Genomic DNA, 8,482 nt, shown 5'->3' on the forward strand with positions numbered 1-8,482 from the left:
ATATGGCAGAAGCTGGTGATCTCGCATTAGTTGACTTTTCGATTTTTCATTTTAATTCAGCTTTTTATGATTAACCACATGACAATGATTTTGAGAAACAAAATCGGTATTGAAATGAAACTGTCCCACGGAAACGCGCATATGAAAATCACTGGCACGCAGAACGGTAGAAATGGTCAGATAAATTGTAAGCTTCCCCAAACTTGAAACGTAAGTGGTCAGATTTTGCCTATAGGCTACATTGAAGCAAGGCAAGGCCTCATAATATGAAATAAAACATTCAGGTTTCAAACAATTAAGCATGTTTTCAAAATGCATACGGCATTCAGCTCACATTGTAAAGTAGTGGGTGACTTGCTGACAGCCTGTTGCCTGCACCTGAATGGGAGGTGTGCTTCAATTACCAGTTAAGAAATAAAAATAGTAGCTCTTTTTAAGCAGACACCAAGTTTCTAACCCTCGGTTGCATTTAGAATTGTTGTGCAATGAAAGCACACGTATTACTCCAGCAGCAACCAGCTGAGGAGCTGCAGGAGAAATCCCACTCAAAATAGGCTCTGTATGCTGTGCGCGTGTCATAGTTGTGTTGGACAAATAAGATACATGATGACCAATGTTCCCTCAACGACAACAAAATAAATCACCACTGGGCAAATTTCAGGTCTGCTGAGCACAAACTTGAATGCTATGAAAATTCTGTGCAACTTCAGGAGAGCTTTAAGTTACAGTTTAAACAGTGGCCAAGTAGGCTACAGTGGCTATTTGATCATAATGTAGGCCTACCAGAGTGGCCTACCATCAAAAACAATGGAGAAAAACACTGTTGCAAACTGGTGAGGGCCCAAATTGGTGACTTTTTTTTATTTGCACTGAAACATGCCAAACAAAATCCCTGCTAGGGGGAAATGCAGATTTTAAGTAATTAAACAACAAAGAACATGATCTACATGACCAGTCTCTGTGTGTAAAATAAAAAGTGGTTCATGTGAACCTAACTCACAACCTAAAAAATGTAAAGAAAGCAATCCAATGTTATTTGTTGCCTAGAATTAACTGCAAATGACACTCGAGTCTTGAGAAAAAACAATACACTAATATTGCAGTTAGCCATGACAACCTTTATAATTGAATGCTTGTGACCACACACACACACACATCTAAATATCGCACTTGAGAAAACATCTTAAAAAGTAGAAATAGAATGAAACAAACAGGCATTGTATTTTTGCCCTATTACAGTGGCCACTATAGTAGACATCGATCAAGTGCACAAGGCTACATGTGTGCAAAAATAACATTCACAGAGTAAAAAAATGTAATAATTCCCCCTCACTCACACACAAGTGTTACTGTCAAGTTCAACACAACAAAAGCCATATATTTGGGCTACACTGCACATTATTACATTGTGGACAACTGTTCTACAATGTGCCAGCAGAGCATGAGACCCTTTGTTGGCATAATTGATCTCTTTCAGTCAGAGAGTAACACCTGGATACCCCTTTTTATCCACTGTATTGAAAGAGGGAAAGTGTGTGGTGTTCCTTTCACCTCTATAGTGGCATCCAGCTTAAGCCAGGCCCGGCTCCAGCTACACTTGATCCCTGAATCCTCTTGTTTAACAAGGAACACCTCATTTTCACCTAATTCTCTCATTCTGAAAATTAACCACATAATGTAGAGTGAAAACAGTTCACAGATAGTCGTTCTTTCGTTAGCTAGTTAACATTTCACACAGATCGCCAGGGTCCAGTAAGCAACTAACGCGTTATAACTTGAGGAACGGCAAGGAGTCGTATACCAATTAATACTATAGCGAATTGGTTAGGTTACTAACGTTGGCTCATCTGATGTCTGACTTTATTAGCCAGCTAGTTTTCACACCATAAACTCAATTATTTGATCAGTTAAGTTGGCTAATGTTGGTCAACATTTCTCTGGCTAGCTAACGGAGAATACGATCCAGATAGTAAGTTACTTAACAATGCTAACAATACTTGTTCCACCATCCTTTCTCCCTCACCTCAAACTTTCCAAATGACAATTTTTCAGTTACAGTTAGTTGTTTTTCTATCATTTTTTTTAATGCTGGCTATAGCAAAGGAATAGGCCACTTGGCATGGCCCCGCTGTGGGCTGCCCAGTCATCGCTTTACTGTATGGTGCCAGTCATGTTGAAATTGGCTAAACATCGTTCGTCACATCACGATGATGTAACCATCAACAATGGCCATCAATAATCTTCAATATCCGAAACTATCCTAATAAACATCGCCCAACCCTAACGGGCATTCAACCTGTCGTTACAGCAGAGGGAGCACCCCCCTATCCACATCGAAGGGTCATCAGTGGAGAAGGTGGAAAGTTAAGTTCCTGGGCGTACACATCACAGACAAACTGAAACTGTCCACCCACACAGACAGTGTGGTGAAGGCGCAACAGCCCTTCTTCAACCTCAGGGGGCTGAAGAAATGTGGCTTGTCACCCAAAACCATGACAAACTTTTACAGATGCCCAATCGAGAGCATCCTATCGGGCTGTATCACCGCCTGGTACGGCAACTGCACCACCCACAACCACAAGGCTCTCCAGAGGGTGGTGCGGTCTGTGCAACGCATCACCGGAGGCAAACTACCTGCCCTCCAGGACACCTACAGCACCCGATGTCACAAGAAGGACAAAAAGATCATCAAGGACAAGAACCACCCGAGCCACTGCCTGTTCACCCCGCTATCATCCAGAAGGCGAGGTCAGCACAGGTGCATCAAAGCTGGGACCGAGAGATTGACAAACAGCTTCTATCTCAAGGCCATCACACCGCTAAACAGCAATCACTAACTCAGAGGCTGCTGCCCACATTGAGACACAATCACTGTAGGCCTCCCGGGTGGCGCAGTGGTTAAGGGCGCTGTACTGCAGCGCCAGCTGTGCCATCAGAGTCCCGGGAGGTCCGTGGGGCGACGCACAATTGGCCTAGCGTCGTCCGGGTTAGGGAGGGATTGGTCGGTAGGGATCTCCTTGTCTCATCGCGCACCAGCGACTCCTGTGGCGGGCCGGGCGCAGTGCGCGCTAGCCAAGGTTGCCAGGTGCACGGTGTAGCCTCCGACACATTGGTGCGGCTGGCTTCCGGGTTGGATGCGCGCTGTGTTAAGAAGCAGTACGGCTGGTTGGGTTGTGTATCGGAGGACGCATGACATTCAGCCTTCGTCTCTCCCGAGCCCGTACGGGAGTTGCAGCAATGAGACAAGATAGTAGCTACTACAACAATTGGACACCACGAAATTGGGGAGAAAAAGGGGTAAAATTTCTTTAAAAAATAAATAAATTAAAAATACATTTAAAAAAGAGACACAATCACTGGACACTTTAATAAATGGATCACTAGCCACTTTAAACAATGGCAGTTTAATAGTGCTTACATTACTCATATCACATGTATATACTGTATTTTATACCATCTACTGCACCTTGCCAATGCAGCTCGGCCATCGCTCATCCATATATTCATGTACATATTCTCATTGACCCCTTTAGATTTGTGTGTATTAGGGAGTTGTTGGGGAATTGTTAGATTACTTGTTCAATTTGTGTGTATTGGGTAGTTGTTGGGAATTGTTTGATTATTTCTTAGATATTACTGCACTGTTGGAACTAGAAGCACAAGCATTTCACTACACTTGCATTAGCATCTGCTAACCATGTGTATGTGGCCAATACAATTTAATTTGATCAAATGGCTACCCAGACTATTTGCATCGCCCCCTCCCTCTTCTACACTGCTACTATCTAAGCATAGTCACTTTAGTAACTCTACCTACATGTACATATTACCTCAATTACCTCGACTAACCGGTGCCCCTGCACATTGACTCTGTACTGGTACCCCCTGTATATTGCCTCACTATTGTTATTTTACTGCTGCTCTTTAATTATGTTACTTTTATTTCTTACTTTTTTTGTATTTTCTTGCATTGTTGGTTAAGGGCTTGTATGTAAGCATTTCACTGTAAGGTCTACTACACCTGTTGTATTTGGCGCATGTGACATAAAATTTGATTTGTACGAGGTGAACCAGAAACAACAGCTACCGTGTTTTGCAACATAACTTTTTGGAATGAATACCATTCCAGAGATTCCAAAGCCCCCCTTCCAACAATCACCCATGTCTCCACACTACCTTAAAGTCAGCAGTCTTGCTCAACAGTAAGTACCATGGTTAAACGAATTTCAGGTCACATGCCTCTATCAAAATGAGAGCCAGTCACAAGACATGTGCCAGCCCCTCAACGGCAGATCTTTGTTGACCTCGTAGATTAAAAAGGGAAAATATAAAGCTAGGGAGTCAAATCTAAAATACCCCAAAAATTCAAAGGAAAAACCAATGCAAAAGGGATCTGGATCTCAGTATTTTAGACTGTACTGTATGAGACCTAGGCAAGATCAAAACATAGGCTACATTCAATTTTCTTTCAAAGTTTGAAACCGACTGTCTCAATTAAATATCAAATTATTGAATAGGCATAGTCCGAGATAGCATGGCAAAAAAACTGGGTTTCATCAATAGAAAGACAGAGGGGCATTAGCCTAATGATCATGGCAGACATGATCCGTGAGAGTACACCTAGCCTACATAGCAGCTGACAAATATTGCCGTCCAGGTAACATGGTTTCACCTTGAATGGTAGTTAGAAGAGCTACTCAGGGCGAGAAAGGTATTGGCAGGAGAGGTTTGGTATCAAAATCAAATGCCAGTTGAAGGTTGAACAGTAAGGGCCGTCTGGATTCATAGAAGCTGGTTTTGGTGGGGGCAATACAGAAAATGTAGGCTAGTCCTAGCTACCATTACAGCTACCATTGCAAACCAAGAAGTGAAGCCCAAAAATGTGATTGAGTCTGGAACATAGCCCAATTCAAGAAGGTCTACATGAGTAATAACTAACATATTCGCTACATTTGTGGACCTTGGTTCCATTTCCTTAATTTTCCTATCAGAAGTTACTCTGTCTGTATGAACACAGAAAGAGAGCAATTGAAAAAGATGGGGCGGCAGGTAGCCCAGCGGTTAAGAGCGTTGGGCAAGTAACGAAAAGGTGCAAGGTGCTGGTTCGAATCCCAGAACCGACTAGGTGAAAACTCTCTCGATGTGCCCTTGAGCAAGGCACTTAACCCTAATTGCTCCTGTAATTCGCTCTGTGTAAAAGCGTCTGATAAACGACAAAAAAGACATGTTAAAATGTGATATCTAACTTTAGTTAGTTACCTTGCTATAATTCCCCTGTAATACAATTAGCTACAAGATGTAGCCAGAGCTTGCGCCAAGCTTGTGGTCATTCAATAAATGTATGAGTTATTACTCATATGATTTAATGGCTTCTAGAAGCAAACATTTGTATTATTGTAATTGAACAGTAGTAAGTAGTAAGACAAGAGATATTGCATAAATTAGCTAGCTACAGTAGCTATCGAACAAAATGTCCTCTTTACTTTAGCTTCAGACTGACTCAACATTTATCAGAATGTCAGCTGTGAATATGTAAACCCAACTAGCTAGCTAGATATGGTCATTCACCTGTACAAGGCACTAAATGATTACAACAATACACAATAAAGTTAATCAATAGATCCCTAAATATATATTTATATTCAATATTAGTTGGTACTAGTAGCTAGCTACCTACTTGATAGCAGCATCAACTAGTTAGCCGGTTAGCTAGACATTCACCAATGCTTTGTTAGTTCCTGGTGGTAGCTATAGCTTAAAAATTGTAACATCTTTAAAAGGCACATTTAAGGCCATCGTTGCCCATCACAGTGGTATTCTTGTTACCGTTACCAAAAAGCACCTTTCATTGATTGATAACCGCACGGTCACAAGGCCACACAGGCCTCAGGTTTTCCTGGCTCAAGTCTGGGTCTGGGATTAGTCGATGAGCCTAGCACAGCCAGCGAACTGGTGCTTCCCGACAGTAAAATGTCAACATTTAGTGATTTTAAAGCTAGTGTGTGTTATATTCTAGCTACGTGAGTAGGATATTTCAGTCATTTCTATCCTGATGCCTTAGTTTACGCCTTGCCACAACGATAAGAAATAGCTTGCTAACTGGCTAAAGTTAGCCGCTCACTAGCAAGCCGTGGCCGGGGAAAAACTCACTTCACAGTAAGTTAGCTAGCAAGCTATCACATCCATTCCACGAGACGATAATGACTCTAACCATTCATATGTATTCTATTTGAAATCTGACAATTAAACGCTGGTAAAATCGATTAAAATATACAGTATATTACCTCTCAGAGCTTCGGGATGACAATATGGCGACACTGGACTCCAGCAACCAGTTTTCGATAAAGGAGGGCAGTTACTCAAGACCTCCACTCCTCGGGGTGGCGCATGTCAGCACTCATTTGATGGGTACTACATAGACAAGAAGGCTAGTAGCAGCGAAGCAGATCAGAGCCAGGGGCAATGCAACAACATGAAAAGATGTTAGTAAACCCCAGACTGAAATGTAACTATATTACCACAAGACTGTGTTAGCTCGCCAAGCTAAAGCATTCACTCACAGAGCTAATGCAAATCTTCAGATATCAGGCAAGGACATACTGTATTACATCATTCAAGCATGGTTCACTGAACCACCTGCAACTTCACCCTCTGACCCCCTCTTCTTCGCTTAGAACAATCCAAGTCAAGGTACCAACCAGCGGGGAATCGAACCTGCATCCTCTGCGCCACAAGACCAAACCAAACACCACCATTACATATAGTTGTTTATAAGATTAAATCCTGAAATGAATGAAGTTTTTGCCTATGTAGGCCTACATTCAACTGTTAGAAGTGTTCAGTCTGTCCATTGGTCAGGACAATGGAGGACTCTATCTGATGAGACAGTTGACAGACTGTAGTAGTCTGGAACGTGGTTGCATTGCACAATGTTCTTGTTACACTGACCTTGATATATATAAAACGTTTAATCCAGTGCTGTTGTGCAACACAATTTCCCCCAAAACAAAGTGGTCTCTGTCTGTACCATAAAGGCAACATGAGTACTTTTAAGATAATCTATAGGCCTATTGATATAAAATCTGGACTTGTCTGCATATATCATACGTTATAGGTGTTCCCTTCATAAAAGGTGTTGAACATGTCACTCAGCACAACCCAAAAGATAGGTAGGCCTACGTATCTATACTGTCCATTACAGTTGGTGAGTCCATAAATGATACAGTCCATAGATATTCCTCTGCACAATGAAGACGATACATCATGATTCAGGTTCATTCTAGGCCTATGTGGGACACTATATATTAAAAATACATTCGATACCCTCCCCACTTGAATAAATCCTGTCTGGTATGTGCTAGTCATAGGGTCTGATTCTTCATGGTGATGGAGAGCTCTAGAAATGGCAGCTGATAGGCAATTTACAATGTGGGCACCAAACGATCATATTCAATAGTATCTGAGAGGACACTGGAGACCTGAGAGTGTTTGCTCTTATGTCATCACATCGTATTCAAAACAGATTATTACAGTGAAAGTCGAGATGTATCAGGTCGAGATGTATCAAGTCGAGATGAATCACTATGTCTTGTCTTGAAAAATAAAACTGTGATTTTTTAAATTAGTATCAAGAATAACTCAAGGATCTGTATGTTGTTTAATAAACAGTAAATAAAAAATAGTGATGTTAATGAGTTCGTTATAATGTGTTTACAGTCTCATGGACTTTCCCCAAGAGGGTTCACTGACCCCGTCGTTGATATACAGTGCGGTAATCTTCCTTTTTTTTTTTTGCTGTACGAGGTTCCCTACTGTACAGTGAAGTGAGGACACAGTCCTTTCAGTCCTTGGGTTGGAACACTAGTAGTCCAGTGCACCCAATGGGCTTCCTCCCTATGCACATGTAAATCAGACATTACCAGCTTTCAAAGGCTTTTCAGGCCAATATTTGCCTTGAAACGATCTCTCCAAAAGGCCTGATCAGCCGCTCCATAATGAAAGAGAGAGAGAAACGTCTAATTATCTTTTAACATTTAAAGAGAGAAATCCTTTTAGTGAGAGCAGACAGAGGACTCCTTTGATACCTGGGCGGGAGAAGGCTTAAATAACAAAGCAAGAGGACGTGTGAGATGTAACTGTACTACAGGGGGACTCCGTTCTCCCTTTATCAGCACTCTAACCTCAGTTCTGCTCTGGAGAGGAGCCTTCCTTTTTGCGTCGGCTCCCCATAGAAAGCCAGGAAAGGTAAAACCCAGATGGTTAGACTTCATGTCTTGTCTAAGGAAGGCCAATTCATTTCCATTAGCATTTGTTCCTTCTGATAAAAAGCAAAATAACCCAGCAGATCGGATGACGACGGTGGACGAGATGAGAATGGGAGGGGGGATTTACAAGGGCATTAGTCTTAGCGGCATGAGCTTGTGAAATCGACGCTGTCTGGTAGTGGGGTGTTCTTTCTCCTCTTTTCCAGGTTATTTTGGAT

The 8,482-nt window shown here is 42.0% G+C and overlaps 1 protein-coding gene across 1 annotated transcript in view; it reads right to left on the bottom strand.

Annotated features, from left to right (window-relative positions):
• LOC110496662 (casein kinase II subunit alpha) overlaps positions 1–6,424 on the bottom strand; it is an 18,352-nt gene extending 11,928 nt beyond the window's left edge. The window contains exon 1 of the mRNA XM_021572680.2: positions 6,285–6,424. The gene's annotated coding sequence lies outside the window, so the exon portion shown is untranslated. The remainder of the gene's footprint in view (positions 1–6,284) is intronic.
• Between the last annotated feature and the right edge of the window lie 2,058 nt (positions 6,425–8,482).

Source organism: Oncorhynchus mykiss, chromosome 18 (genome assembly GCF_013265735.2).
Source record: "Oncorhynchus mykiss isolate Arlee chromosome 18, USDA_OmykA_1.1, whole genome shotgun sequence".
NCBI lineage: Eukaryota > Metazoa > Chordata > Actinopteri > Salmoniformes > Salmonidae > Oncorhynchus > Oncorhynchus mykiss.